Here is a 22,358-nt window from a genome sequence, read left to right as displayed (position 1 = left end):
CCGCCCAATGTATTAAATCTCCATGCGGGCCAGACGTTATTGCTTTTATGACGGAGGCTGCAACCATCATGATTAAATCATATTTGTAAATGAAAAAACTAATTAAAAGCAGGAAGACGAGAGGTCATCTTCTTTGAGAGATATTGCAAGAGTCTGTGGAAAGTGGGACAATGTGTAAGTTTCATCAATAACTTCACACACTCCCCCTTGAATGGCCATAAGCAAACCTGGAATTCTCCTGTGTTATAAAACCATAGACTGTAAAGCAGATGTTGTTGGCTACAAAACTATCAAGAAACTGCAACAAAACACAGCAATTGATTTCTACATGTTCTCACCCCTCTCCCCAAATTCTCAGGGATGTAAAAAACGGTTGTAATATCGGCTCCATTCATTGATTCTGAAAACAAAACAGCAGAGTGCTTAGCACTCCTGGTCAAAAAAATGATGGTGCTCTACAAGTTGCATGTAAAAGGTGATGTCTGAGAATATAACCAAGTTGCAAAAGTCACCCCAATTACCAGCAAGTAGGAAATAGGCTTTAATGTTGCGCACCCAATAATAATCAGTAAAGATAGGACTCCGTGATGAAGGGGTAAAATACGAACAGGACAGCAGTGGAAACATCATATCAACCCCCAGTTTCACTGAGTTGGTAAAACAGCTAAAAGACCAAAAGCATCACGTGTGATGAATTTCATTCAAAGGGGTACAAAAAACAACACATTTTCTCATGCAAGGGATATGATAGGGAAAATAGAACATTTTGAAAAAAAGTCTGGACTAGGTCTAGGCAAGTGGATCTAAATATTGTGGCCAAGCTAAAAATCTGTAATTTGAAAACAGTTTGCTTAAGATTTAAATGGTGTTGACGACTAATGAATTTGGTGTGACATGGAAAAATTCGTTGGAAGCACATTTTATGGGTGGGCTGCTAAACCCATCAACCATATATACTTATACTGTACATATCATAGGGCCAGTAGGATCAAATGAGAACAAAACTGTCAAATATGAGCAAAACATAGAATTTGATTATGTTAGCCTTACGTGCAATTACTTTAATGATCACATGAATGTTGGAAATATTGCACACACATAAATTGAATTCCTGATGGTGTTGCATTAAACAACTCCAGCAAGTCTTGATGAACAAGTTTGTCGGAAGCATTAGAATGGCATTCAGTGTGTGGACAATTGTTCACATGAGCCAATCAAAGAATCAATCATAAAACAAGCAATGATAACACGGTAGCAACACTTCAAACACACAAAACAAACCATTTGGACCTTGTGAGTTTGGATTGCTGGCATCAAATGAAATTAAATGGCCACAGCATGTGATATAATTGTGTCAATGAATGCAAACAAATATAAAAGTGGTGTAATACATGCTGAGGTGTTCTGTTGCTGTCAGCTGGTGGATTCCTGACAAAAGAGGTGACGGAAATTGCAATGAGATGCAGTCTCAGGCACCATCGTGGAATCCTTGTTGACAAAGTAGGGTGGTGGCTAGGCACGCCACACGTTCTTTGAGAGCGCTGAGCAGTGGCTTTCTCAGATGGTGTTGGCACAGATGAAACCAGTGAGTAAAGCTAGGTCATTCTCTCTGTGACCTTGACAGGTGTCAGTGTAGTGAGGAGGACCTGGTATGGATCCCAGTCAATTTCTGGACTGTAATTCTTTCTCCAGAAGTCCTTCATCAACACGTGTGTACTGGGCCTGATGATCTCTGACATTAAACAAAGCAGAAGAAAGATTAATACAGAACGACGACATTGCATCTTCACACAATGTTATACTGTAGACGGCGTTTTGTTTGGCGGTTCTAGACCAAGATGACAAAAAGCACATCAAAAAGACTGAGCATGAAGCGTGTTCGCGTCCTCGTTTGTATATACATCAACACAAAATGCAGGGCCTTTGTCCAGGGGAGGGCTGTTTACTCACAGCACTTTGCCAATGTGTTTTTAAGTGTGCCGTTTTCTCTCTCAACAGCACCTCCACTGGCCATGTGATATAAACTGTTTTGAGACATTAATGATAATAACGAGAATAATAATAATAATAATCTCCAATCTCCCAATTTGTTTAATGGTTTCACTTGCAAAATGAGTGCAACTATCACTGGAAACTTTGGTGGGAATTCCCTAACTTGGAAAATTTTCATTCAGCAGTACATTTGCTGGTGCGTTAGTAGTATGTACAGAGGTGGGAAAGTCCTCAAGCCACTCAGACCACACGTCAGAAGTGCCTTCTCCCCTCCAATGTCGTGAGCTCAATGCAGTTCATCATGAGATGTTCAAATAGTTGTGTAGATGGTGGGTGTGCAGATAAATGTGGGCGTGTGACCCCTTGACCTGTCTCTTTTGGGGCACACATAGAATGGGCCTCTCAATGTTTATGTTTATATTGAGTGTAAGAAAACCCTTTGTGAACTGGTTTGTGTTAATTTTAGATAACCTCCCCCTTGACACGTGTCAATTTAATAAAAACAAGAAAAAAAATGCTGTGACAAGCAAGAAGTTTCACTTGGCCTCAACTAGGTTTTAATAATCACATCAATACAGGCCCCTGACAGTTTCCATAGAGCCTTTTCACTGAGCTTGCAAACTATTGCATGTCATGCAGTGACGCATTATAAAAGTTAACAGCTGTATAAACAATGTGTAATAGAAGATAATTAAAACCAAACAACAAAATAAATTGATTAGAAACAATAATTAAGAATGAAAAGGAATTGTGTTGGAACTCTAAAGGTTCACAGTCTGTTCACAGACACTAGATGAACTGTAATTAAAATTTATAAACGTTTATTTCATTTACATGAGCCTTCTTTTATTATTTATTGGCAGTTTGGTGACTTAGTGGTTAGCATGTCCACCTCACAATTCAGGGACCCGAGTTCAAATTCCACCGGCTCCGGCCTTCCGCTGTCGAGTTTGCATGGTCTTCCCAAGGGTTCTCTCCGGGCACACCAGCTTCCTCCCACATTCCAAAAATACGCATGGCATTCGTATTGGACATATTACATTGGCCTGACTGCAGGGGGTCCGTGAAATTTTTTGAGTTATTAATAAAAAACTTTGTTGTGTTGATTTCACGTTTTTTTTTATTATTAAATTGTGAACGTATTCATGTGTTTTCAATAAAGCAATCAATTCAGCCAGTTGAGGTCATTCAATGCCATGGAGGTATTTTCACTTATTTTTATAAGTTATAAGTTCAGATATTCATTCCCAGAAACTTAAGTATCGATTATTACTTAAAGGGACAATGTTTAAGATTTCGACCGTTTTAATTAAAAAGAAATAAATGATTATAAATTTACAAAAACTTGCAAATAAATGTGTAAATACTTATGTTTTAAATATAATTCTAGATCTAGTTATCATTACATTATATTACATGGGGGGTGACACTCCTCCGGAGGCTGTCATGTCTGTTATAGCTCTGGACAATGGTAAATGCAGCATCTCCAGCTGTCTGTAATGAAAAACGGTCTAAATCTTACACATTGGCCCTTTAATTATCTGGAAATAAATGTACATTATGTACTTAAGTATCGATTTAATACTTAAGTATCTGGGACTCTTAAAAAGTGAAAATGCGCCCCGGTTATACTATTTTTAAAAATGTAATAATTTTCAAAGTTGTCTGTGTGTTGCCTGTGTGTTCCTGCCCTTGCGTGTCACCCAATCAGCTTTCCCTGCCTCTTGTTCTCTCCCAGCTGTTTCGCGTTGTTTGTAATTAGCCTTGTGTATTTAAGTTGCAGCCTTGTCACTGTTAGCCGTCGGATTATTGTTATGGTCACCCTCACGTCCTCACTCCCTTGTCCACAGTGCACTCCCGTTCATCGGTTGCCCTTCCCCGTAAGTTTAGTTTTGCGTTTTCTCGTTCCTTTTGTACTTTGCCCAGTTTTTGTCTGTTTTGTTTCTGCCATCTTTTGTTCATTAAAACGATATTTTTGAGCACATCCCCTCCTGGCTTCCTTGCTCCTCGCACCCTCGGTCCATCCTCCCGCACACCCGCATTCAACTCATCATGCCCCGCCGTGACAATTTTTGTTTTACTTCCACAAATATTTGCAGTGAGGGTCCTTGGACAATTTGTTTTCTAAAAGGGGTCCCTGACTCCAAAAAGAACCCCTGGACTCGACAATATGTAAATATTTGTAAATACTGTAAAGAGAACCTGTGAGGCTATGGTTGACCGGCGAATGTAGGACAACCGAAAATGCTTACCTAAAACCGTAAAAATCTATCGATTATTGTCATTAAACTGCAAATGTATGTGGACATTCTAATTTTAGAACAATGGACCCAATAGTTTAGTTTTTATGAATGAAGTGTTTTCCACACCGAGCAACACTAAGCTTCTGTAGTCATAACGCATCAGGAAAGAGGCAGGGAAGAAAGTATCCATAAAATCAGGGGGGGATTGATGTAATATTTTCAGAGGTTGGAGTGAGCTAAATTTTCATGAAAATTGAGCGCAGTTTTTGACTGACACTAAGCTTTTCTGCAAGTTATTTTTATGTCTGTCACGGTCAAAGTATTCCAAATTTTGTGAAATGCGCAATAATCGAGCTTCAGCTGAAAAGTACTTGTATCTTCGAGGTTTAAACATTGGTAGTTAAGGTTAGATTAAGTTTTAGGTAAAAATAGGTGTGCAAATTAAGACCATTCACCGTAATTACATATTTTGTAATGTTGGAAAATCTGGTAGATCTACATTGTTTATCTTATTGTACTTACAGGAGCAATTACCTGAAAAGTCCCTCCGATGTTTGTATTTTTTAATGCACTGCTTATATGTTTGTATTTTAATTGCCCAAGCGTGTCGTTAGCCCCAACCAAATTACTTTTGTGTGTGTCTCAGTGTGTATGTGTGTGTGTGTGTGTGCTTGCCTGCATATATGTAATTGATTGCCATTACTTTTGCAATGCACAGAAATATAGGTAAATGTAGGTAAAATACAGGTAAAAAGTCTCTACAATAATACAAGCTTTGATCAGCCTTTTGTCTAAACACAGCATTCTGATTGATATTGCATTTGTAGAAAACGAATAAAGTCCACCCATTCTTATTCATCTCAGGAGGCAGCCATTTTGGTTAAAACAATATCACAGCACCTAAAAGTTCAGGTAACGACCACCACCTGTTTTCTGGGTTTGTTGACTTTGGTCTTGTGACATTTATGAACTGAGGACTTTGGAACTGTGATATAATTTCAGTAAAATGGCCAGAAGTGGACAATTTAAAAAAAAAATTCACTTCTTTTTTTTTTTTAATTTCAAGTTCAAAAATGTTTTTTCATTATATATACTTTTTGAATATCAGTGGGGCTGCATAAAACATGTCATTGTCAAAATATAAAATAAAAATGGACTTGAGTTCCCCCATGACAATAACATAGTATTTTATCTATTAGTAGATATCAAATTCTATTAATTTGCTACATCTACCTATTATTTGAAACGGTTTTGCTCAGAAAAGAAATTAGGGGAGATCTCTTGACACAAATGTTTGATCACCTGTTTGCTTTGACACCACGCATCATGAATATTCCTCCGCCTCTAAATGTTTTCCTTGAATGAACTTAATCGTTTTAGAGTTGCTACTTAAGGAGAATTAATTTTTTTCCTCTTTTTCATTGTTGAGCTTGAAGTCAGTGAGGTGGTCAAAAAACTCCTTGGTAGCAAGGCCCTGGGGGTGGATGAGATCCGCTCGGAGTTCCTGAAGGTTCTGCATGCTGTTGGGCTGTCTTGGCTGACACGCCTTTGCAACATCGCATTGACATTGGGGACAGCACCTCTGGATTGGCAGACTGGGGTTGTGGTCCAACTTTTTAAGAAGGGTGAGTGTGTTCAAACCAAAGAGGAATCACACCCCTCAGCCTCCCCGGTAAGGTCTATTCAGGGGTGCTGGAGAAGAGGGTCCGTCAGGAGCAGTGTGGTTTGGTTGGAACAGTGGAACAGCTCTACACCTTCGGCAGTGTCCTCGAAGGGTACATGGGAGTTCGCCCAAAGAGTCTACATGTGCTTTGTGGACTTGGAGAAGGCATTCAACTGTGTCCCTGGGGATCTCTGTGGGGGGTGCTTCAGGAGTATGAGGTAGCAGACGCCCTGATACGGGCTGTTTGGTCCCGTACGACCGATGTCAGAGCTTGGTCCGCATTTCCAGCAGTAGGTCAAATTAGTTTCCGGTGAGGGTTGGACTCCACCAAGGCTGCCCTTTGTCACCGATTCTGTTCATTACCTTTATGGACAGAAGTTTTAGGCGCAGCCGAAGCGTTGAGGGGGTATGGTTAGGGAGCCCCAGCATCGCATCTTTGCTTTTTGCGGATGATGTGGTGCTGTTGGCTTCTTCAGGCCGTGACCTCCAACTCTCACTGGAGCGGTTCGCAGCCAAGTGTGAAGTGGCTGGGATGAAGATCACTGCCTCCAAATCTGAGATCATGGTCCTCAGACGGAAAAGGGTAGAATGCCCTCTCCGGGTCGGGGATGAAGTCCTGCCCCAAGTGGAGGAGTTCAAGTATCTTGGGGTCTTGTTCACGAGTGAGGGTAGAATGGAATGTGAGATGGACACGCGGATTGGTGTGGCGTCTGCTGTAATACGGACCCTTCACCGGTCTGTCGTGGTGAAGAAAGAGCTGAGCTGAAACTCTCTATTTACCAGTTGATCTACATTCCTGCCCTCAGCGATGGCCACGAGCTGTGGTTCGTGACCAAAAGAACAATATCCCGGATACAAGTGGCCGAAATGAGTTTCCTCCGCAGGATGTCCGGGCTCTGCTTTAGAGATTGAGTGAGAAGCTTGGTCATCCGGAAGGGGCTCAGCGTTGAGCCGTGTTGAGAGGAGCCAGTTGAGGTGGTTCAGGCATCTGATTAGCATGCCCCCCGGACGCCTCCTCGGTGAGCTGTTTCGGGCATGTCCCACGGGAAGGAGGCCCCAGGGACGACCTAGGACATGCTGGAGGGACTAAGTTTCTCAGCTGGCCTAATAGCGCCTGGGAATCCTTTCTGAGGAGCTGGACAAAGTGGCCAGGAGAGTGAAGTCTGGGCTTCCTTGCTCAAGCTGCTGCCCCCGCGACCCAACCCTGGAACACAGCGATAGAAGATGGATGGGTGGATCTATGGATGGATGGATAGAGAGAGCAGCAAATAAAAATGGCCTAGTTCAGAGGTCAAGGAATTAAATGCTTAAAACCACAAAAACTTTTCGACATCTAAAAGTGAGGATAACACTACATGATGAATAAATAAATACATAAAATGCCCTCTTCAAATCATCATCAGTCAAATAATCATTGCATGTGGCTGGTGTAGTGAACCCAATTGAAGTGAGGACTATTTAATGTAAAATATCCATCCATCCATCCATTATCTATAGCCGCTTTTCTTCACAAGGCTCGCAGGCTTGCTGGTGCCTATCCCAGCATGTGTATGGGGGTGAGGGGGTGTTAAAAAGAAAACTGTTTTAGATATACAATTTTTATAATCTCTTTTATGGTGGACGTGGCAAGTGGGGGGCGGGGGGACATTTTCTCTTTGTAAAATATAATTGAGAAGCACTGATCAAGTGATCATATCAGTGTTGAAAATGCAGAGCTGCCAGGGGAAAGTGCACGGCCACAGTATCCTTCCTGTTAACTCAAATAATAACTTCACTTTTGTGTGAACTCGTAACAACTTTATTGCGGGCAACTGCCTCCTTCATGTTCACAACTACTACTCCCCATGCTTCCCCAGCACCCTGATCATATACTAAGAGCAACACTGCCCTCTAACAGTATGTCATGTGTAGTTGGTTCTCCAAATTAAACAACAATCTCAGTCTTTCAAAAAACAATAACATAACGAAGTGAACTTTACACTTTACACTTGAAATTGTATCAGAACATGACTGTGTTGTAAGCATCGAATGAACGGTGTAAACAATTTGCAATTTACTTGATTGTCCAATGCCCTTCATAAAGCGCCTTCAACAAGAAGGCTGGAGATGCTCCCTTTTTTGTCAGACAGTCGGCCAGTTGATCTTTGGGTTCTGGCCATAGCGCCTGTTGAACTTCTTTTGTTTGGATCAGCTCTTTAATGGAGCTGATCTCCAAGTGAAGTACAGTCAGCCCCCTGCTTACGAGCATCCTGATTTGCGAACATTCCGCCTTACGAGCGTGGATCAGGGAGAATTTTGTCCTCCGCTTACGAGCAAACCTCTCGTCTTGCGAGCATTCCGTCAAACCAGCCATTGAGTATGTAGAAATGTTCTCGCCTAACTGCGTCAATATATTCAGCAGTTGCGTCATCTACAATCATTAATAGATACTTATGGCGGTAACGTGAAGGCTATTGGTCTTACAATCTCACACTGACTGTCTCACTCACGGTGTCTAAATATATTACCATTTAAGTGTAGTGTTTGTACAGCTAAAGGGAAAAACAGCTGACATGAAATTAAATGTGCCGATTGCAGGACAAAGAATTGTCATTGGTTTAAATGTGTGTTTTTTTTTTAATTAATTGTCAATACATTCCAACCGTTTAAAAAAAAGTGCGAATAATTATCAGTCAGTCAAGGAGACGCCAATATGCTATTGGTCGATTAAGGTCACCCGGTCTCACTCACGGAGATGCTATTGGCCGGCGTCACACGTCAATCACAGAAATGCCGATATGCTATTGGCCGAACGCCTTTATCTAGCTTGATGGGACAGGATGGAAGGAAGTAGACAAAATGAGTGAAAAACGGAATGTTTTGAAGACTTTGCAAACTTTATCTGTTAGACATAGCTTCTAAAATTACTAGCAGCGGTAAAGGAAGAAATAAGAGGATGATGTTTTAGTATCTCCGTGATTTGCACCATGACTGAAAGAGTTACTGTAACACTGTAAGACCAATAGCCTATGTGCGTTGCCGTATTAACTCAAGACGTTGATCTCTGCACCCTGTTACGGGTGGTATTACAGCCCTATATGATGGTTGCTTGACAAAACTGCATGTCATGTTAGTCGGCGACCTCCCGACATGCTTTGGGACAGCGCCGTTGTTGCAATTCTGTGAATTAAAACCAACAGTGAACTGACGCTCGAACAAGCCATAAGTGTGGTGCCTAGTTAATACAACACACACAACCTCCCCTCCGCCTCCACCCAGCTCAATTCACGTCGGGAAAAACAGCTGACATGAAATTAAGTGTGCCGATTGCAGGACAAAAAATCGTCACAGATTTAAATGTGTTTTAATCAATAAGATGTCAATACATTCCAACCGTTTAAAAAAAAAGTGCAAATAATTATCAGTCAGTCAAGGAGACGCCAATATGCTATTGGTCGATTAAGGTCACCCGGTCTCACTCACGGAGATGCTATTGGCCGGTGTCACACGTCAATCACAGAAGTGCCGATATGCTATTGGCCGAACGCCTTTATCTAGCTTGATGGCACAGCTGGTTGGGGTGGAAGGAAGTAGAGAAAACCCTGACTGAAAAAGTTACTTTGACACTGTAAGACCAATAGCATATCTGATTTACCGTATTGACTTAGGGCATTCATCTCTGTTCATCTCTGCTTATCTCAGCACAAGTCACGTCTTTCCAAAGGTAAAAGTCATTTATCCTTTGTATTTGTTATTTAATGCAACTGTACAGTAGATTACGTCACTTAATATTAATTTATGTATACAGCGTGATGATTTTACCTAAGGCTTCTGCGCGCGTTGCACGCACTCACGAATTAACATGGGTTTGGATTGCCCGCTATACGAGCAATTCGAGATACGAGCGTAGCCGCTGAACGGATTAAGTTCGTAACCCGGGGGCCCACTGTATTTTCTGAGCAACAGACCTGGTAGATTTCAAAGCCTCCAAAAGAGAATGATTATCAGTGACAGAGATTATTGGTACAGGTCGATCCGAATTACCAGCGTAGAGCTCAGAGAATAATGTTGACAAAAATATGGCATTGTCAATTCCCTCAGACATAGCTAGTGTCTCACCTGCTAGTATACTCCTGACAATTCCCTTAATCTTCTTTGACTGCCACGAAATAGGAGAAAATAGTCCATTCTCACCCATCAGAACAATGAAGTGGCCACCTTGAGTACCCCCATCAGAGAGGTTTGCAAAAGATGCATCAGTGAATACAATACAATATAATACAACCAACTTTAAGCAATCATCTTTCCCCAAGTGTTAAAACTGCAATTCAACTCTTTTGATTTTGATTTTCGCCACTACTCGGTCTGGACAGTCTTTAAATTGACACTTCTTTCATGCTGTTATCCTTCTGCCCACAAGTCTTCCATAAAGGACAACGGATGTGTCTCTGTGTTCTCAGCATGCATCTCTCATGTCATTGTCACATTTTTGTTTGTTGTACTTTTCATCACAAGCAATCTGAGTAACTTTCTTTAGTCTAAGTTCAGCTTCAGTAAAAACTTTCCTTGCTGCATGTAGAGCTGAAATATGCTTGGCCAGTGTTAACTCAAATAATAACTTCACTTTTGTCTGAACTCGTAACAACTTTATTTCGGGCAACTGCCTCCTTCACGTTCACAACAACTACTACTCCCCGTGCTTCCCAGCACCTTGATCATATACCAAGAGCAACACTGCTCTGGCATGTGTAGTTGGTTCTCCAAATTAAACGACACTTCCCTTTAAGAGGCTACTCTTAAAGGGAACAAGTCACCCTGCGACTGTATTTGTTTGGCAGTTGCTGCTGCAGCAAAGCAGAAAAAAAAGTATGGACCATATGTGTAACCACTGAAACGTAGTATATGATGAGGTGATGATGGGCGGCAGTTCTAACAAGGCCATTAAAATTTTGGTCTTCGTGTTGCCGCAGGTCCACCACTTAAAACATAAACAACATACAAACTTGATTTGGACCTTGTACACTACTGGTTTTGAGCTGAAAACTTCTAAGTCACATTTTTGATGAATTTCATATTTTTTCAAATATCAATTTCATTACTCAATGCAAACAATTTTACCATATGACCAAGTGTTGTAAATGTCTTGCACTATTTAATTATGCAATGATAATGGTTGAACAATTTTTGGGGATCTCCTGAAAAGTTGTTACGGCGGGACGAGAGAGGACCCAAGAGCCGGCACGAACTGGTAAGAGCAATGACGGAGCATTTATTGAGCAGAAGGTGCAGGCAGTAGTGAGAGTTGATGGAAGCGTGGCATAGAGGTCTGGGGGGTTCCGGAGTCAGGGGGGCTGGAGTTTGGCTGGCAGCCGGGCGAAGAAAGGCAAACGGGAAGGGGGCTTGGGCAGACTGGTTAAAGCGGCAGGCTAGCGGTCGGTCAGAGGCAGGCAGGGTCGAAATACCAAAGATCCAGTCAAGTCGGCAGGCAATCGGGTGGTCAAGAACGAACAGGGTCGGAGAACAGACAGGCTGGCAGGAGGAATTGCTGGAAAGCTCGGCGCTGCTCATAGAGACGATCTGGTGGGTTGTGGAGGGAAGTGACCGGGATTTATACTGGGCGGGTGAGTGGTTTCAGGTGTTCGTGTTCTGGGCTGATTAGCAGGAGGGCTGAGCAGGTGTGGTGAGTCTGGAAGTGAGGTGGCTGAACTGGCAAACTGTGACAAAAGTGATGAATTTGGATATAGGATTGCACAAGATTCCAGTGATGTTATATTTTTATGTGGAAAGACATCTAGAGCTAGCTTTACATCGAATATTTACATGAATAAGTTAGCAGAGCATTTTTATTACGGCCCAGCCTAGGGTCAACTACAATAACATAGTCAACATAAAAACAACATAAAATCAAAGCACATGGCAATAAAAAATGTGGTTTGTTACCACACATACACAAGAACAAAGAACACTACAATCTACATAATCATTTAGACAGCAGGTGTGGTGAGGCAGAAAATGGGGTGACTGGACTGTGACAGCTCCTTTAGTCAGCCAATGCCAAAATTACAAACAACCCACTTCTAATTTTCAGCAATTTTCTTAACATGGGGTTTTCAATCTTGGTCATTTGAATCAGCTGTGTTGCAGCTGGAAGCTGGAAGTAAACATACAGGAAACCACCTCTCCAGGACCAGGATTGAAGGCCCCTGATCTCATGCTTTATACTGACGACTCATTTACCTGCTGATGACGCACCAGGAGCAACTGAGGGTTCGGTGCCTTGCTCAAAGACACTTCAACATGGTCACAATAGTTGACGGGTTGAAACCTCAACCGCTCAGTTGGGAAAACAACCATTCTACCACTGAGCCACGCCACCCTATATCCTTCTACCTATGATTTTTTTAATACGATAAAGCTTTTGTCATGAAAAATGACAAAACAATTAGCAGAGAAGAGGATAGCAATGTTGCTGGAACTGTTTGTACAAGCTCATCTTCTTCACCCCAATAGTCAAGTTTTATGAAAACGTTTCTCATATGTTTCTGCAAAAAGCAAAGACTGGTGGTGCGCAGGCCGGAATTAAGTGAAACTCAATTTAAAGCAGAGCGCCTGTTGACACATTACAAGACAAAAACGTAGGAGATCCACTGTACATTGTTGCCGAGCACAAGCTCTTTCAGGCTGGCACAAGCTCTTTCAGGCTGGTTTATTGCAACGTGGCTTTGAAGTTGACAGTGAAAGCCTGCAGTGAGGCCCAGCCAAGTGTACAACATCATGTGCTGCCAGAGAGGACTTAGAAATGAGAGCATCTGTAGAGAAATATCCATCAAAGTGGAAGAAGACAAGAAGACACGCTCTGTTTGCAGACCAAGCAAGTGACCAGCTGAAGTTGGAAAGAATGATAGCAGACCTACAGTGGATGACATTAAATGGGTTCTATCAGCTATCAATTACTGCACCTTCGTTTTTCCAATGCACTGCATGATCCAAGCTCAGTAGCAAAACGGTACATCATGGTTCAATTTCAACACTTTTTATCAGCTCACTAAGGAGCTGGCAAAATAACCTGTTAAGGGCAGCTTTGCGAAATCATGAATTGCAACTTACAACTTACTTTTCATAATGTTTAGGGCCTGTTGGGTAGCTACTGTAAACTGGCCGCCATGATTCATTCCTGCCCCGTGTGAGACGTTGAAAGTTCTTGAAGTTGATTGGCTCTCGCAACAATGTGCGGCAAAAGTTTAAATTTTTCAACTTCTTGCGACAGACGAAATGAGCGGGATTTCACATCACATTGCGTCTTGCATCGCTCCGACCTTTGCTTCACTCCATCTGTTGTAAACATTTTGCATAATCCAAAGGCTTTGCCAAAGCCAAACACAATTTTTCTATCTGTGACTCAAATAGGGCTGGTCTGTGAGTGTTGTGTGTGATGAGCCACCAAAACTGTACTGCGCATGTCTATAACCACTCTCAGTGGACAGCCATGGGCCCCGGTCAATGTGGACTGAGGCAGAAATCAGCCAGACGCAAGATGTAACAAATGTATTCAGTTTTAGCGGATAATGGCAGCAAGCTAGCTCGGTTCTCATTGTAACCTAAAGGACAATAAAAACAATTGATCAATATGAATGCTATAGATGCTTTAATAAAGACTAAATTTCGCACTTTTGAAGTTTGAAATGACACATTTAGGACCGCAACAGGCGGTGAATTTTAACATCGTTCAAGCAGGAAAGGACAAAATCCGAGAGGAACATGGCTAACTGTGTGATTAGGAAATCGCTGAATGCCACATGGACAACTATGGGATTCAAAGATAGAAAAAGAGGATGCCATCTTTCAAGAGAGAGACAGCACCAATGATAAGGAGGAAAACAAACTGCAGCAATTATGAATGAAGCTTGTGATACCATGGAGAGATTTAGCAAAAGTAGCACAACAGCTCGTGGACAGCACACTTTTCAGTAAGTTCAAATCATTTCCATTTGTTGAATTTGCTGAATGTACTGTACAACTAAAATTTGATGTACCATTCAGAGTGGTATACTAGCGACACCCTTTCTTTGCTGCAGTTTATGATGTTGCATGATCTGAAACTTTGTCACTGCTCAAAATTATCACAACTCCATGGACAGCAACTGAGTCAGAAAAAAAAACAAAAAACTTTTCAACACTAAAAAGGATCAAGGCATTTACAAAGAAACTCAATGGGCCAAGCAGAGATTAAATGAATTAGCAACAGTATGTTGTCCATTAAAAATGAAGTCATTCATTCAAGATTCAAGAGTTTTATCGTCATATGTATGGTATTATTATATCGCACAATGAAATTCTTATTCTGTTCACTTCCCAAGCAGCAGACTACATTCCTTAATTGAGCAAGTAAATAAATAGCAATAAAAAATAGCAATAAAACAACAAACAGAAACAATGGTACTGTAATGCCCCGGAAGCGAGTAAGGATGCACTCAGTCGTCAGCGTGGCTTTAACACTTTATTTTCACTCAGAACAATGTGATAATGTATCCCTAGAACGAGCTGCTGTTGGCCACAACTCACGCCAACTCTAACTAACTTGACAATCAGCCAGTTCTCCCTTTCGTCCTCATCCCTTGTCCCTCCTACCTCACGTGACCTCCCCAGCAACAGTGACTCCTCCCCATCCATTCACAACAGAGCAACAATACATGGACATTACACTGCCCTCCCCTTTATGAAACCCCTCGCCCCGAGGGGTGAACAAAAAAAATCGTCTAATTGCCGGGGTTGACGCCTCTGTCTCTGGGGCCGGCTGTGGCCAGGCCTGAGTCCATCCGTGAGTAGCTGAACAGGAGCGCTGGTAGGATGCTGGGGCCGCGAGTCCACCGCGTGATTCTCGCTGTCATTCACCGCCGACTGCGCCTCGAACACAGGGACTCCGCTGCCCTGGAGCTAACTCGTCCCGGTGTAAAGCAACCCTTCTACCTCTAGGGGGAACCGCGACTTGATAAACCACCTCCCCCACCCGCTCAAACACCCTACACGCCCCATCCCAGTGATAGTCCAACTTGGGACAGCGTCCCTTTTTCCGTTTAGGCGTATACACCCAAACTAGGTCACCCGGCTGAAAATCCCGCCCCTTGCTCCGCACATCATAGTTCCTCTTTTGATGCACACCAGCCTTCTCCAGCTGGTCTCTGGCGAACGCATGTGCTGTCTCTATTCGATCCTGGAGCTTCCTGGCATACTCTAGCCCCGGGCTGTCTGCTGCGCTGTCTGGTGGTTTCCCAAACATCAACTCCGCCAGTGTCCGGATTTCCCGACCCAGCATCAGCAGGGCAGGAGTGCAGCATGTGGAACTCTGCACAGCCGACCGATACGCCATCAGTACCAGCGGGAGGTGCTCGTCCCAGTCCCGCTGGTGATCGGCAGGCAGAATGGCTAGCTGTTGCTGTAACGTGCGATTAAAACGTTCCACCAGACCATCGCTTTGCAGATGCAAAGGGGTATTGCGGGTTTTCTGTATGCCCAAGTGCTCACACAAGGCTGAAAAAACCTTAAACTCAAAATTCCTGCCCTGATCGCTGTTGTTGGAATTTTATTTCTAAATCAACATAAACTCAAGTTAGTAATCTGACTCCAATTTGTGACCTTACCCAACTGCCACTCATCCAACAGTTTGCACGCTCGTTCTGCAATAGAAAGGTATCAGGAAGCCGGCATTTTCACACACGGGTGGATTTATACCTAACACACAGATCTAATACAAGCACCTGGGTCTCGGGTCCCTCTCAATACAGCCCTGTACGCCGCTGTTGCCACCAGCAGATGTACTCTCATCCGAATTGCCCAGCAATGAGTTATACTACACAATATGCTAATGGCACATCAACAAAGGCATCCTGGCATTATTTCATTGGCTATGTGTATACTGCAGTTAACTTTAGCTTGCTCTCCTTGGTCTTTCTTCCCCTGCAGAATCGCTTGCTTACTCCTCCTGGTTGTAGTTTTCCTCAAAGTTGTTTTCCACCAGGTGCCAAGGTCATCTTGTCCCCGCGGCTAGCACAGTTTGCTCTGAAACATTCCATTCTTACACTCCCTTGCACCCCATATTGTTTTGTTCACTTTACAGTCTCACACTCTCATACACAGAATTTAGCAACATCTAATGAACTACTTTAAGATCAAACTCTTATATTCCTTTACTGTGGAGAATATATGCGGCTCCAAACTGGCTGAACATGCCATCCAAAAGAGCATCAGCCACTGTCTCTGCTTCTTGGTCTGGCAGTGCGTATGCCTCTGGCCACTTTGTAAAATAGTCCATTGCACAGAGCACATACCGGTTCCCTCTGTCCGTCACAGGAAAAGGACCAATGATGTCCACAGCCACCCTTTCCATGGGCGCTCCCACCCCCTTTGCTGTAACGGGGCATGGGACTGGTCTTGGGGTCCTTTGTACGCCGCACATTCGTCACACCGCCTGCAAAAGTCCTCCACATCCTGTCAATGCTGGGCCCAGTAGAACCCTTGCTGCAGCCTCCGAAGGGTCTTTGTGCTGCCAAAATGCCCTGAGCCAGCGCCGCCATGGCAAGCTTCAAGCACTGCCGCTCTCAGAGTTCTGGGGACCATCTTTATGGGGCGGCATGGCTTGGTGGTAGAGTGGTCGTCTCCCAGCCGAAAGGCCGTGGGTTCGATCCCCTGACCATCAAGACCATGTCTAAGTGTCCTTGAGCAAGACACTGAACCCCCAGTTGCTCCTAATGCTGCGTCATCAGTAGGTAAATGACTAGTTAGTGTAAAGCGCTTTGAGTACCTAAGGTAGAAAAGTGCTATATAAGTGAAAGTCCATTTACCATTTACCATCTGCCATCTCTCCGCCCCCGTGGCTGGCTCTATCCACGCCCGCTGCAACACGCCATCTTGCAAGCGCAATACAGCAAACTTGCTCCATAATCTTTGGTGCCCACAGAGAGACCCAACACGGCTTCCCAGGGTGGTCTCTTGCCGTCCAGGAGCCACTGTCACACTGGCTTGAGATCGTGGTCCTCTTCTTGCTTGGCTGCCCAGTCAGCGATGTTCGTGGCCTCCAAGGTGCAGCAAGAAGGCCCATCAGCAGTGTCCTCTCCCCGCAACTCCAACTCTCTGGCATCCCGCCGGTCACAGTAGCTACAGCCATCAGCAGCACAATAAAAAAATAGCAATAAAACAACAAACAGAAACAATGGTACTAATAATATAGTGCAAATTATCATGTAGTGCAAAATATTATTTATGCATTCAGTAAGAGGCAGATTAGTGTGTGACACCAGGCCACAAGGTCTGCCACCTCTTTCCTGTATGCTGTCTTGGATTATTGAATTTTGACAAATTAGTTTTTGACAAGTTTGCCCAGATTAACATGCATCCTTTCTATTTCTGTTTTTATTGAACCAATTTACATAACAGTATGTTCATGTACTACATTTTAATATTCAAATTACAGTGGCTGATTGGAGAAAAAAAAACGCTGCAAATGCTGTAATGCACAGAATGCTAAGAAAAAACACAGAAACGAGGCAAACAAACAAAATGCAAACATTGTACAGTCATTTTTTAACACGTTGCTCTTTTCCGCTTTCATTCTGACCTGATAACTTTTTATTTGTCCCTGAAATATATTCATCCACTGTTCAAACTGTTTCTACATCCAATACCCCAAATCCTATCTGACATCCAAATCCATCTAAATCTAAACAGTGAGCTGTCAATTCAGCAGGTGTTATTTTGGTCTTTGAAATTTTTGAACAATTGTCCTCAATTTGTGTGAGGGTTAGAAATGTTCACAGTTAGAAATGTTCTTTTATAGCATTAGAGATTAGGTAACCCATTATTGCTTCTGCTGTGTGAACAACAACAAAGGTACAGTTGTGGTACTTTGAATCTACAGTATGTTATACTGTACAAAGCACTATTGCGCTTGTAATAGTCACATTTTAGGAAGTACAGCAGTATAGTATGGGATGAGATACAAATCCCACGAGACAAGATATCTCACCAGATTGAGTCCACAAGAACGAGACATGATGATATTTTGGCAAAATTTTTACAGTGAAAATATTCTTGCTAATTTAAACTTCAATTTCAAAATAATATATTTTTATTGAGCAGGCTGCTCAATATAATATAATATAATATAATATAATATAATATAATATAATAAGTTGTTGAAAACGAACAAAAATATTTGTGATATGTTTGGCAACATGTCAATAATAGATGCATTGCTTTCCTGTATTGGTGCTGGACAATGCTTGTCACATCATCTAGCCCCTTATAAATGATGGGATAAGTACCCAGAAGTGCATTACCAGTCCACATATATGATTAAAAGTTGTTGGTCATCATCAGGTTGTGCTTTTCAAATTAATTCTATGAGTTCCGAACTGCATTGCATCATGAAAGCACAAGTCACGAATGAGCCCACTTTGGTTGGCCCAATCCAGGGCCGCAGCTAGGCCCCTGGATTTATTCAGAGCCCTCCTAAATCAAATTACATTTTTTTTTTTTTTTGTATAGCCCTGAATCACTGAAGTCTCAAAGAGCTTCACAGGTGGAAAGACTTTGCAAATAAGAAGTCGTACAGAGACTTCTTTTCATCATAAGTACCGAAGGAATCTAGAAAAAGCGTCTTGCCTTAAACTAGTTCCAAGTGTGTTTGTTTTTCTTAAAAGATCGCCCATACCACAACATAGTGAAACAATATGTTTAATCCAGACGGAGTGGGAAAGTACACGAGGCCTCGGGCCAGTCCTGCCACGGGTCGGAGCAGAAAATGGCAACGTTTCACATTCGACATTCAGTTCTTATACCCTTTTGGGGCATGTAGTCCCACTATGGAATGCAGGTGTGTGTGTGTGTGTGTGCGTGTCGGTGTGTGTGCGTGTGTACGTGCATGGGGGTCTGTTTGCGTGGGGAAGGTGTCTTCAAAAGTCTTTGTTCTGCCGGCCATTCTTTGAAGCGGAAGGAAGTCTGAGCACCATAAGCCCTGACTGATATCTTCTTTTCAAGGCCTCACCTAGCCTTTTGCTCCTGGTGGTATGTTGTGTCGGGGAATGCCATCTGTTCCTTTTGAAGGTGCCGACTTTATTTCTTCTGGGTCAAGAGTATATCCGCTTTATACTGACATTACGTCGTCTCAATCTTTATTAGATTAACACAGTTCCATGTACACACTATTTTATAGATATATTGCATTTGAAAAATATGTATTTCCTTCAATACACAACAGCATCCCCTGCTCAAAGCTCCCAGAAGGGGAAGAAAAAACTGAAAAGGGGTAACTGTTCAGTTGCTGTATAAGGTTTAACAATTTAAGATTTAAGTAAATATGTATACAGTACTACAGTACAGTACAGTACAGTTATATGTCTTAAATAATATGTATATGAAGACTTTTCTTATTTAAAAAAAGGGGGGGCGCTACTTCGCGGTTTTCACTTATCGCGGGGGATTCCGGTCCAAATTAACCTCGAAAAACAAGGGATCATGTGAAGGGAATCATATATTAGGTTGTTATCATTATGTGCTTATTTCTTGTCTAGAATAATGTGCATTGCTATCCATCCATGAAGTCCTAGTTCATCTCGTCCCAGTACTTAGATAAAGCTGTTGATGCAGGAAAGTCTGAGCTGGAACCTTGGCCCAGCTGTTGGTAGCGCCCGACTGGCTCTTTTTGTTATGTCTTGTAATGTGCAATGCTTTGCTAAATGAATAAAAAGCAGGCAAGACGCATGAGCGACGAAAAATGCTATTGGCAACGCATGAGTATGTACGCCAAGCTCTTTTCCCTTTCCCTAGGCGGAGAAAAGTCAATCTTGGTTGGTCTGAGTTACTATTTTGATGTTTAGCAGATTTATGTTACCATTTCTGTAAATGGCCGTTGAAAAAAATAACTGCAGAGGGTGAAGGGTGCCTGAATCATAACTACTGTATGTGCATGCTCCTTAGTTGATGTCAAGTCGAGTTTATTTGTATAACCCTGAATCACCGCAGTCTCAAAGGTTTCATATTGCAGACCAGTGCCAAGGGAACACATTAAACCAATGTACAGCACACATCTTGTTGTATGTAGACTAAGTGTTGTGGTGTGGGTTTATTTTATTTCTTAATGTTGTCTACCTTATTTGGTTGTTTGAGTGATTGAAATAACAACAAGGCAATGTGTTTTGGCAATGGAAGTGACGATGTAAGTGACGGAAATTATGACAGATGTAAATGCCATTTATAATTGGCTGGTGGACAGACGATTACAATTTGGGTAAACTTCCTTCAAGACAGATCGACGATGACGGAAAGTGTCCACCTCTGATTACAAAACCAGATAAAAATTACGGATTAATTCAACAACTCTGTCATTCTTAGTCTGTCCTTTCAAAAAGTTTCTTCGTCATTTGGCGGTTTGTCGGAAAAAACAGGTGTTTGAGTGTGAACAGTCCTTCGGTATCTGGCTTTCAAAAAATGTGGATTTTAAGTATCATCTTGTAAAATTACTACATAATAATTTATATTTTTTGAGTAGGAGAATGGATCTTTGAAATGTCTCATTGGTTGTGTGCATGATTAACAATGCAGTAAGCATTTCTGGTGTGAGTGAACAGAGGGATCAATCTGTGCGAACACATTATTGTCTAGCTAATGTGCAGATTGTAATTGGATAACATGTTGAGACACTTTCCTATCTGTTGCCTCATGTCCATGTCTAGTCCTGTCAGAGCCTCTGCCTCATTTAAACACTCATTGATCTGGCTGCATGAGAATTGACATTTAGTACATTTCCCCCCACAAGGAATTATGTTCAGCTGGAAGAAAGGAAAGAGTTCCACTGGAGGTTGAGATAAGGACAAAGAGTTGTTGCTCAGAATATTTAAAGCGGCATTTCGCGGTGCCTATTGAGAAGGGAAGTCAACACAGAAAAGCATTCGGAGATCAATTTAGTTTTAATGGTGATTATTAATGTTGCACTATTCCCTGAACAGTTTGCTTTACAATTTAAAATCAAATGTTAGTTTACTCTGTACTCTCTGTTAGATGATTTATCACAAGCCCCTCAAAGCTTCTACATATAATACACATTAGCTTCCTGACAATTTTTCAGTTAGTATTCACCTACATCAGACTTTAGGTAGTGATGGAGAAAGTCAGAAAAACGTACATTCTTTATCCTTTGGTGGGGGTGCTGGTCCAAGGGCTGGGAACGAGGGTGTTGAGCGGTTCCGAGTCGAGGCGTTTTCTGCAGTTTGGCATTCCGGTGTCCTGGAAGGTCACAGTACAAACAGAGCGTAAGCTTCTTCCTCTCTCGCTCATTTGGTGAGAGATGAGATTCATGACTTATTACTGTCATTTCAAAGTAATTAATTACATTACGATATTACTCTGTTTGAAATGCAATGCATTACTTTTATGTTACTCTCACCAACATAACTGGAAACATGGATTTGCCATCTAAATATAGCTCATTACACTCCCACATGCAGTGGAAGGTTGGCTTAAGCCTAAAAACAGTACAAATCATTTGATCTGTATTGTACTTTAAAGCTTTAAAGACATGACAAGATACAGAATATTTTTTTGTCCTGTATTTTAATCTCTTTATTACTTCGCTTCACAGCATAGTGATGCATTGTTTATGCTTAAGGCAAAAACAATGCATTCTACAATTTCAATGATAATTTTCTAACTCAGTCGGCTAGATTAGGGACAGACATTTCAAAAAGAGATGGTTTAAGTGTGGCTAACATTATAGCAGCAAACCTACATCATTGTTACTGTATTTAAAGTGAGTATTTGCATGCTTCATTTTGATACACATTGACCACAACTATTTACTATTTATAGACTTAATAATAGTACTTGTACAGTTAAAATTTGCATTAGCTTGCCTTGTCATAATGGCTAGTTGCGACAAGGATCTTGCTGACGAGGCTTTGAAATGCTGGTGCATCCACTGTGGAAAGCGGCAGCATATCTTCTACGTACAACATACTCCGCCAGAATCTCTTAACCTTTTGAGGTGGGAAGTGGCATTCCTGACCAAGAGAGCAGTTATTTTGCCTGCTTTGCACTATAAATACGGTTTTGTAACCACTCGCGATAGAACAAAGCTTTACCATTCCGCCATTTTAAAATGAGTGAGGTCGACCTTGAAGAGCAGACCAGCATCTCCGTGAGGAGACGCTGACCAATAGTAGACCAGCATTGTAGTGATGCGTTGCATGGAGACAGATAGGCAACAGAACATAAAAAAGTGCAATTACTTACAAATGCCTGCAGATTTAGACAAAACAACACAAATACAGCCAACCCTCTAGGGTCATGACATTTGTTTTTGTCGCAAAGCGTGGACAATACCTAAAACAGGAGACGAAAAAAACTCAGTATTCCACATCGCAACATGAAAAAAACATAACCCAGGGAAGCTGTAACTCGGGGGTCCACTGTACATTGTTTTTTCTTTATCT

At 42.1% G+C, this 22,358-nt stretch overlaps 1 long non-coding RNA gene across 2 annotated transcripts; it reads right to left on the bottom strand.

Moving 5' to 3' along the window:
• Nucleotides 1–745: 745 nt before the first annotated feature.
• On the bottom strand, nt 746–21,303 carry LOC148406702 (uncharacterized). Of its 2 annotated transcripts, none has more exons than XR_015864015.1 (3): nt 21,053–21,303; nt 16,716–17,028; nt 746–1,732 (listed from the first exon to the last, which is right to left on the bottom strand). It is a non-coding gene; the product is annotated as an uncharacterized LOC148406702 (long non-coding RNA). The 2 variants fall into 2 exon arrangements; XR_015864014.1 differs by lacking the exon at nt 746–1,732 and adding an exon at nt 11,349–11,591.
• Between the last annotated feature and the right edge of the window lie 1,055 nt (nt 21,304–22,358).

The sequence above is a fragment of the Hippichthys cyanospilos genome, chromosome 21 (genome assembly GCF_059441005.1).
Source record: "Hippichthys cyanospilos isolate Australia breed blue-spotted pipefish chromosome 21, RoL_Hcya_1.0, whole genome shotgun sequence".
NCBI lineage: Eukaryota > Metazoa > Chordata > Actinopteri > Syngnathiformes > Syngnathidae > Hippichthys > Hippichthys cyanospilos.
The sequence above is the reverse complement of the archived record's forward strand: the minus strand, read 5'-3'. Positions and strand labels throughout refer to the sequence as shown.